At 44.0% G+C, this 10446-nt stretch overlaps 1 protein-coding gene across 1 annotated transcript in view; it reads right to left on the bottom strand.

The window, feature by feature from the left end:
* LOC124615997 (solute carrier family 52, riboflavin transporter, member 3-B-like) overlaps positions 1–7747 on the bottom strand; it is a 125981-nt gene extending 118234 nt beyond the window's left edge. The window contains exon 1 of the mRNA XM_047144208.1: positions 7656–7747. The gene's annotated coding sequence lies outside the window, so the exon portion shown is untranslated. The remainder of the gene's footprint in view (positions 1–7655) is intronic.
* Positions 7748–10446: the final 2699 nt, after the last annotated feature.

Here is a 10446-nt window from a genome sequence, read left to right on the forward strand (position 1 = left end):
CCTCAAATGATGTGATTGACCCGGTGAGGATATTCGCGGATGATGCTGGTGTATATAGGAAAGCTGTGACGCCTGAAAACTCTAACAAAATGCAGGAAGACCTGCATTCCTGTGTATTGTGCATAAACAAGCGGAAAGGCCAAATAATGTTTGATTACACTGCTGGAGGTAAATCACAGGAAACAGTAACAAGCGTAAAATATCTATGAGTACCTGCCGGTGCGAAATTAAGTGGAACGTCCACGCAAAAGTGGTGCGTGGTAGGAGATGCCTGGCTGAGGTTCACTGGAGAAATCCTGATACTATTGCAGCGCGACAGCCTCATCAGTACAAGGGATTATCTTGTTCATCACATATTGGAAAAAACACAGAAATTGTCGAGGCCGAATAAAACCATCATCACGAATCGCAGTGGAATTAAAACCATGTAGGAAGTCGATTCTTGGGCTAGGGAAGGAGTGTAAAAACAGTCTGTAACAGTAAACTAGAAGTCTGTGAAATGACAAACTACACCCATCTTAGCCGCGCGGAGTGGCCGCGCGGTCTTGGGCGCCATGTCACGGACTGCGCGGCCCCTCCCGCCGGAGGTTCGAGTCCTCCCTCAGGCATGGGTGTGTCTGTTGTTGGCATAAGTTAGTTTAAGTAGTTTGTAAGTGTAGGGACCGATGACCTCAGCAGTTTGGTCCCTTAGGAATCCAAACACATTTTGAACATTTTGAACACCTACACTACTGGCCATTAAAATTGCTACACCAAGAACAATTGCAGATGATAAACGGGTATTCACTGGACAAATATATTATACTAGAATTGACATGTGATTCCATTTTCACGCTATTTGGGTGCATAGATCCTGAGAAATCAGTACCCAGAACAACCACCTCTGGCCGTAATAACGGCCTTGATATGGCTGGGCATTGAGTCAAAATCAGCTTGGATGGCGTGTACAGGTACAGGTGCCCATGCAGCTTCAACACGATACCACAGTTTATCAAGAGTAATAACTGGCGTATTGTGACGAGCCAGTTGCTCGGTCAGCATTGACCAGACGTTTTCAATTGGTGAGAGATCTGGAGAATGTGCTGGCCAGGGCAGCAGTCGAACATTTTCTGTATCTGGAAAGGCCCGTACATGACCTGCAACATGCAGTCATGCATTATCCTGCTGAAATGTAGGGTTTCGCAAGGATCGAATGAAGGGTAGGTGTCACCTTTGACAGAACCCTAACATTCAAGGAACACCTACGTAATACAGCCGCAAAACTTAAAACTCGAAATAATATCATACAGAAGCTATGTGGGACCACGTGGGGCTCTTCCGCGGCTGTACTGAGATCTTCGGCTCTGGGACTTGTTTACACAACAGCAGAATACGCCGCACCGGTATGGCTAAACAGTAAACACACAGGCTTGATCGATGCTCAATTAAACTACACAATGAGGATGATATCAGGAACAATAAAGCCAACGCCTTTACACTGGCTATCTGTACTGAGCAACATTCCCCCATCGGACCTGCGCAGAGAGAACGCTCTCTTACGCGAGTATGGAAAAGTGCTGAACAACGAGAAACTGCCAATCCATAAGGATGTTCCTGCCCTGGAGATGAACAGATTGCACTCAAGACACCCCTCTTTAAAAAAGGCAAAAAATACGCATCCTCTCAACCCGGATTATGGCAACCTCTGGAAAATGCGGTGGAGAGAATCTGTGCCCCAAAACCTGCAGAATATGCCATGCATCAATGTCCAACCACCAGGATTCAATTTGCCAAGGAAAACTTGGACGACCCTGAATCGAATTCGGACAAATAACGGCAGATGTGCAGACAGCCTCCACAAGTGGGGTAAAATCACCACCCCGAGATGTGACTGCGGTGCGGACCGGCAGACGATTCGTCACATCGTGGAAGATTGCCCTCTGAGACGTTTTGCAGGAGACCCCAATGAGTTTCTGACCGCGACTGAAAGTGCAATAGACTATGTCACAAATCTGGATGTTTGTTGGTGAACTTTTGTTTGTTATATACACTATTTTTAAACACTTTTATATCTACAACTATATGTTACACACTGCGACTACTCTTTATTTCTGTGTCTTATGATTTTTATGTCTTTTCTATATGATGTGTTATATGCCATAAGCTAAATAAATAAGTGCCACGGGTCGTAACACTTCTGAAATGTAACGTCCACTGTTCAAAGTGCCGTCAAACGAACAAGAGGTGACCGAGACGTGTAGCCGATGGCACCCCATACCATCACGCCGGATGATACGCCAGTACGGCGATGACGAATACACGCTTCCAATGTGCGTTCACCGTGATGTCGCCAGAGACGGATGCGACCATCGTGATGCTGTAAACACAACCTGGATTCATCCGAAAAAATGACGTTTTGCCATTCGTGCACCCAGGTTCGTCGTTGAGTACACCATCGCAGGCGCTCCTGTCTGTGATGCAGCGTCAAGGGTAACCGCAGCCATGGTCTCCGAGCTGATAGTCCATGCTGCTGCAAACGTCGTCGAACTGTTCGTGCTGATGGTTGTTGTCTTGCAAACGCCCCGGTCTGCTGACTCAGGTATCGAGACGTGACTGCACGATCCGTTACAGCCATGCGGAAGATGCCTGTCATCTCGACTGCTAGTGATAGGAGGCCGTTGGGATCCAGCACGGCGTTCCGTATTACACTCCTGAACCCACCGATTCCATATTCTGCTAACAGTCATTGCACCTCGACCAACGCGAGCAGCCACGTCGCGATACGATAAACCGCAATCGTGATAGGCTACAATCGGATCTTTATCAAAGTCGAAAACGTGATGGTACGCATTTCTCCTCCTTACACGAGGCATCACAACAACGTTTCACCAGGCAACGCCGGTCAACTGCTGTTTGTGTATGAGAAATCAGTTGGAAACTTTCCTCATGTCAGCACGTGGTAGGTGTCGCCACCGGCGCCAACCTTGTGTGAATGCTCTGAAAAGCTAATAATTTGCATATGACAGCATCTTCTTCCTGTCAGTTAAATTTCGCGTCTGTAGCACGTCATCTTCGTGGTGTAGCAATTTTAATGGCCAGTAGTGTATCATAACGAAAATAACGGGAGAGATTACATTTATTAGTTGTAGAAAAAGCAAATGCAAGACCGATTCTTTCGAAAAATCGACCCCCTTTTGCTCGGCGTAGTGCAGCATCTCGACGCGGCACGGACTGAAGTCCCTGGAAGTCCCCTGCATAAATACTGAGCCATACTGCCTCTATAGCCGTCGATAATTGTGAAAGTGTAGCCGCGGTAGGATTTTGTGCACGAACTGACCTCTCGATTATGTCCCATGGTCGATGCCATTCATGTCGGGGGACCTGAGTCGCCTGATCTTGCGCTCTAATTGTCCAGAATGTTCTTCAAACCGGCGCCATTGTGTACTGTCATAAATAAAAATTCCATCTTATTTTTGGAAGATGAAGTCCACAAATGACTGAAAATGGTCTCCAAGTAGCTGAACGTAACCATTTACGTGATCGGTTCAGTTGGATCAGAGGATGCAGTGCATTCCATGTAAACATAGCCCACAACAAAGTTGAAGCATTTCTAGCCGAAAGGAAAACAAAATTTGCGGCCAAATATAAAAGATGGGGTCCGTGGGCGGTAACAGGCAGTAAATGAACAAAGATGGGAACTGAAGAGCTCGTTCCCAGTGGTTGTCTCCTTTACCTGTGGTATAAAAATGAATTGCTTCTCAGTGTTTGCACACTGATGAAGTGAAAATTGCAGCGCTGGAGTGATGGAAAGATCAGGCTGTGCAAGTCAATACCGACAGTTTAAAAAGCTTGTTCCTCGCTATCAAAAATGATCGGAGACTAATAGTGAGCAAGTAGAAAAATGAGAAGAAAGTGGATGTGTGGTGGAGTGTTTTTCTACCCAACTAATGCGACTGAGACGGACTAGGTGGCGTGATCTTTAAGGCAATAGACTTGCTTTCGAAACGGGAGCAGTTCATCCTGATTCAGGTACTGTGTAGTTTCCCTGAATTACTTAGCGTTAATGCTGTGAAACGAACACAGCCAATTTCCTTCACCATGCCTCGTCCTGTGAAAACGTATGTTGTCTTTAATGACCTCCTCGTCTACATCTACATCTACATCCACACTCCGCAAACCACCTGACTGTGTGTGGCGGAGGGTACCTTGAATACCTCTATCGGCTCTCCCTTCTATTCCAGTCTCGTATTGTTCGTGGAAAGAAGGATTGTCGGTGTGCTTCTGTGTGGGCTCTAATCTCTCTGATTTTATCCTCATGGTCTCTTCGGGATACATACGTAGGATGGAGCAATATGCTTGACTCTTCGGTGAAGGTATGTTCTCGAAACTTTAACAAAAGCCCGTACCGAGCTACTGAGCGTCTCTCCTGCAGAGTCTTCCACTGGAGTTTGTCTATCATCTCCGTAACGCTTTCGCGATTACTAAATGATCCTGTAACGAAGCGCGCTGCTCTCCGTTGGATCTTCTCTATCTCTTCTATCAACCCTATCTGGTACGGATCCCACACTGTTGAGCAGTATTCAAGCAGTGGGCGAACAAGCGTACTGTAACCTACTTCCTTTGTTTTCGGATTGCATTTCCTTCCACCTACAGCTTCACTCACACTAAGCAAATTACAGTGAAGTGCATGGTAGGGGTACTTCGTGCACCACCAGGAATTAAGATTTCTTTCGTCCGTTCTATAATGTTACGTATCCCTTAGTATCAAAATGTTAGTAGATGTACAAAAAGTAAATATCCTAATTTGAACTAACTATTTAGTGATGTCAACGTTTATTTAATTTCGTTAGGGCAGAAACATTATACTAGCAGATAAATGTTTCGTATCTTGCTACGGCTGTCTCGTTGTCTAGGATGTCGGTTCCTGTTTATGTTTTACAATTAACGGGTCCAAGGTTTTTTTCTTTCAGTAGAAGTCGCTGGAATATTGTTGCTTTTTCACATCATCAGTATTTATTCATAAATTCTTGACAGTTCATACAACACCACTTGTTAAGTAAAGGCATTGTGCAACTTTTCAATACAACTAAACAATTTTGGACCGCACGAGAGTTTTGTGACCAAGTAAATTTGGATGCCCATTTCATATTCCCCATTATCTTACCAATGAATCAATGTCTGGCATCTGTATTACTTATGACTGAGCCTATGTGATCATTCCATTTTGTATCCTTTCACACTGTAACACCCAGGTATTTGTATCATTTGACTGATTTCTACTGTGATTCGATGACATTGCAGTCATAAGGTATTACGTTTTTTTCGTTTTGTGAAGTGTACAATTTTACATTTCCGAACATTTAAATCAGGTTGTAATTTTTGAACCACTCTGAAATCTTATCAATATTTGATTGAATATCTGTGCAGCTTTTTTGACACAGCATTTCATTGTACATAACTGCATCATCTGCAGTCTAAGGTTACTATTACGTCATTAACGTGCAAAAGCAAGGGTCCACACAAACTTAACTGGGACGTTCCTGAAATTACTTGGACACCTGTTGATGACTCGTCATCCAAGACAACATGTTGCGTCCTTTCTAGCAAGAAGTCTTCAGTCAAGTAACAAATTTCGATTGGTAATAGCGATGATCGTATTTTTGTTAATAAGTGTCGAAGTGGTACTAACTAAATCTTGTTCTGAACTTAAGAGCGAGAGAAGTCAGTGCGTCTTTTTCCGTCACACTTTTAGTTAGTGAGATATCTAGAACGCGGTGCGCTCAACCTTGTGACGAATAACTAAGGTGTTGCCTTCGGAAGTTCAGGGCCCGTATAGCAGTGTGCTAATCTGCCGGTACGATAGCTCAGCGTGTTCGGTCAGAGAGCTGGTTGGCCTCTGTAATAAAAAAAAAAACTGAGTGAAAGGATCAACAAAGAACTTGAACGGATGTCATAAAAAGAATCAGTTTTCTCCATAGTGACGCCCAATAAAGCCAATGGCAGAGCATGACACAGCAGTCAGCTACAATCACGGTTCACTTAAAGGGCTTAAAAAGTCCGCGCCAGTTTTCCAGACACGCCTCGTACTTGACATGACTTGCACATCTGATAACGTTTTCTTTACAGAGTGGCAACGTGTTCTGTCATTCGAGCTACACTTTAAACTACATTGGAACATTTAACATTGTACTGAAGAGACCAAATATTTATTTCAGCCGGCCTGTGTGGCCAAGCGGTTCTAGGCACTTCAGTCTGGAACCGCGCGACCGCTACGGTCGCAGGTTCGAATCCTGCCTCGGGCATGGATGTGTGTGATGTCCTTAGGTTAGTTAGGTTTAAGTAGTTCTAAGTTCTAGGGGACTGATGACCTCAGATGTTAAGTCCCACAGTGCTCAGAGCCATTTGAACCATTTATTTCATTTTAAACAATGCAAGCAAGAAAAATACAAATAACTGAGCACTGTATTTTCGATACCGTTAGATTATAGTTCAGTAGTTGGATTTCCTTCTGAAAGACATATACTGTGCGTTGAAAGTTCGATGCAGTATACAGTTGTTTCTAGGGCAAACCTGTTTTTTTTCCGTGTCTTCTTTAGCATTAAAATTTCAATAAACTGTTCGACATCGTCCATCGTTGCATTCAGTTCGCCATTCGAATGATCATATAAACAGGTGTCCATATTTTTCCCGATGTTCTGCATTTATAAGGTAGTGGAAGTGGGACTGCAGTGTTGATTTTATTGTCAAATTCGTTATCATCAAGTATATCGACGCGATCTTCTGACCTCTGAACGATCTCGAAATGTCTTCTGTCATAACCGACGCTACAACTCAACACCACCGTTTACGACGAAGTCGTAAAGTGATACTGTAGGACAGTTTAATAAAGTAGGAACTTCTTTGGTCTCTCAACCGTTGCACATAAAAACAGTTTCACAGTAGCTGTATTTAAAAATGGAAACACTAAACGATTTTGATAGTAAATTCACTGATTTTGACGAACGATTAACCGACTCCAGCACACCTATAACCAATTTCGAAAAGTGAGTGAACTGTTTTTTGACAATGCCTTTACCCATACGCAAGCGATGATATACCAACAGTGCCAGCCGTTGTTCAGTCTCTTCGGTTTAACGGAAAGACAGATAAGCCACTAAATCTTTGTGACTTCGGGAGTCCTGAAAGCAGGTACACATGTTCGTCGGAGAAGCGAAATTTTTCGTGACAAAAGATTTTTATTTCGTGTTAAATGATTTTCATTTCGTCTTAAAAGATAAAAAAGTTGTTAATTATATTAGTATTTTGTCAGGAATGAAGTATTATTTCGTGATAAACAATTTTTCGTGTGTAATTTTGGGTTGGCATAAATATCACCACATACAAATCGTGCGTAGTAAAGGCTCCGCGGTCTGAAACTAACCTTGTTGTTCACAGAGCATCCAAATTCTAGCTGTAGTGGGACTCGTAAATCAGCGTTAAGGAAAGGAACTTGCTGCCAAACGCGACGCAACCCGGCTGAGCTATTCGCGTGCAGTAGTGGCCAGCCGCGAGGGGAAAATTGCACTGAATGGCTGAAGCACGTGGTGCCGGCTAGCGTGCCGCTGACGCAACTTGGGTTGTTGGGAGGTGGTGACGTAGCGTGCCAAGGCCCGCGCATGCGCCGTGCGCGTACTCACCTCTGACGCGTGTGGTCGTCACGGCCGCCGCAACGCGACTGCGGCTGCCCGCTCGTCCCAGAAGGTCCCCGCTGCCACACAGTCACGCCGACGCTGCGAGCAAAAAGACTGGCGTGAGTTTCTCTCCCCTCCTTCGGTCACGCGACTTCGCTTCCCCCGTTCGCTCCAGTCGGCAGTCTGCCACCACCACGTGCCCGCACGGTCATTCTGCCGGCTTTCGCAAGAAGTGTGGCCCGTGCTGACAGGGGAATATTCACCGAGCAAGGTGGCGCACTGATTGAGACGCTAGGCATGTGCTCAGGGAGGAGTTGGATTGGAATGTAGGGTTACGGCAAAATCTCTGATCCATATTTATCTCGCAGACTATGTACTTGACGATACAGAAACTATTACAATGCCAGAATGATAAGTGGTCTCAGATTGTAAGGGTTCACAATGACGCATGATCTCTGATTTTTCCAGTTCACTGTGTAACAGTCAGAGCTTCTAAAACTCGAGGCATGGTGTAAAAACTTTCCGACAAATGGTATAACAGCGACAATCATGCGCAATATACGCAAGTACGGAATGACTGGTAGAAATCAATTTAGCAAAAGATCTTTTGAGGTTCAGGAGAAATGTAGGATCATGCGAGGCAGTACTGGCCCTTTGACTTAGCATAGGTCAGGGGTGTGCAGACTTCCTAGGACTGCGGGCCTCTGACCCCTGACTGTGGCTATACAAGGGCTGCGGTAAGCTTAAAAATAACATGCAGCGAGATAAGTTGTTATTCCGAGCTGGGATCCCCTTACCCTAATTCCAGTTTAACTGGACTCATAACAGCTAAATTCTACAATGGCCCTCTCTTTCATTTGCAGGAAGGAGTGAAAGATGAGTAAAGAAAAAAAAAAAAAAAAGTACAAGAACGATCGGTGACGGGCCGCGGTCTGTGCATCCCTGCTTTAGATCAGGGTTTCCCCAACTGTGTTCAGCGAAACACGAATGTTCCGGAGGAAGTGAACAAGTGCTCCGTGAAACACTGTTAATAACATGGCGGTTTCTTCACGGCATTTTTATGTGACTAACTATTTTTTAATAAATTGTTATTAATTTTTATGTTACTAGTTATGATTTCAAATTGAAGTAATCACTGAATAAAACACGTGTTTGCAATTTATTAAATTTTTTTAATCTTCAAATTAAAGTGTTCCATCAAAGTACCAGGACTCTCAAAGTGTTCCGCCAAAGGAAAAGTTTGAGAACCCCTGTCCTAGGTGATATCCTGAAGAAAGGCGGACCAACGTTTACAGCAGTTGCAGAGTTAGAGAAAGAGCTTTTGACTTTTTTGACTGCAATGACCTGTTTGGAAACCAGAATTGATTGTATTTAGTTGCTTTTAGGTTACACTATATGGCCGGCTCATACTTACATACACGTACTGATACTTAGTTACTGTTAGAATGTTTGTTTGTTTGTTTGCACGCACCCACACACGATGCAGAGAGAACATGCACAGGATGATTAGAAACAGTCTGAAAAACTTCTGAGGATGCTGGGCAGGGAAGGCTGTGCTGAGAAATGACTGTTAAGAAAAAAGTTCAATACCTTGCGCCGTTCCCGAGTTAATTAACACTGGGATTAACCAGCTGTTGTGCGCGCAAATTCAAGTGGCCCTCCAGAGATACTGTCGGTAAATGTGTCCTTCGTTTAATTTCCTAAAAGCGAACAAGAGAGCGATACACAAGCTGGGTATGGGAGAGTAGTAAGGATCGAACCCGAGCCAGAGTTTGAGCAGTCTCGTGCGTTGTCATCTACGCTATGAGAACGAGTGAATTTGGGCGCGCAACAGCCTGATTGGTTAACTTCATTCCTAATTAATTCGGAAACGATGTGACGTATCGAATATTTTTCTTAGTAGTCATTTCTCAGCACAGCCTACTCTGCAACACCCTTGTAAGCTTTTCAGACTATAGTTACAGATGGAGCTGTACCGTGCAACCTTTGTATAATAAAATGCTGTAGAACACTTTTGAGCACTCTGGTGTCAATGATATGTTAGACGAGGATGCCTGCAGCAACAGTGAATCTGTACATCGCGTGGAAAGTCTAGGATCCTGTGCTGCTAACAAAGCCCTCATACAGGTTGGCAATGGATGACCAAGCTTTGCAAGATCTTGTAAAAGGATTGGAGTACTTCCATGTAGCCTTGGGCACCCAAAGAAAATGTGATCTTTGTCCTTTTTCTACTCACAAGGTCAGGAACATGTCTATATGATGCACGGCCTATGAGGGTATTTATGGAATCTCCCGTGGTAAAATTTAAGTCTTGGTGTGAGAGAGGCTAGCTGCCTAGGCACTGAATTTGTATTAGATTTCATGGAATAGGGGACTTTCGGGTGAAATGTTAAATACTCGTAGCTTTTGTGTCTTCTTGTTTCCTTCTAGTCCCATTTCCACGGAGCGGTAGGTTATCTACAAGTTGTAAAGTGTCCAGACAGCAGTTCTAACATTCGAAGGACAAAGGTATACAGTAACTGAGAAGAGTGAGAGACGGGGTTGTAGCCTATCGCCGGTGTTGTACAGTCTGTACATAGAGCGATTACTAAGGAAAGTAAGGAGAAATTTGGAAAAGGAATTGAAGATCAGTAAGAAGACGTAAATTCTTTGAAGTTTGTCAGTGACACTGGAGTTTTGTTAGAGGTGATTTTAATTTACCCTCGATACGTTGGCGAAAATACATGTTTAATTCCGGAGGTACGCATAAAATATCATCCGAAATTGTGCTAAACGCATTCTCTGATAATTATTTCGA

This window comes from Schistocerca americana, chromosome 5 (genome assembly GCF_021461395.2).
Source record: "Schistocerca americana isolate TAMUIC-IGC-003095 chromosome 5, iqSchAmer2.1, whole genome shotgun sequence".
In the NCBI taxonomy this organism is placed as follows: domain Eukaryota; kingdom Metazoa; phylum Arthropoda; class Insecta; order Orthoptera; family Acrididae; genus Schistocerca; species Schistocerca americana.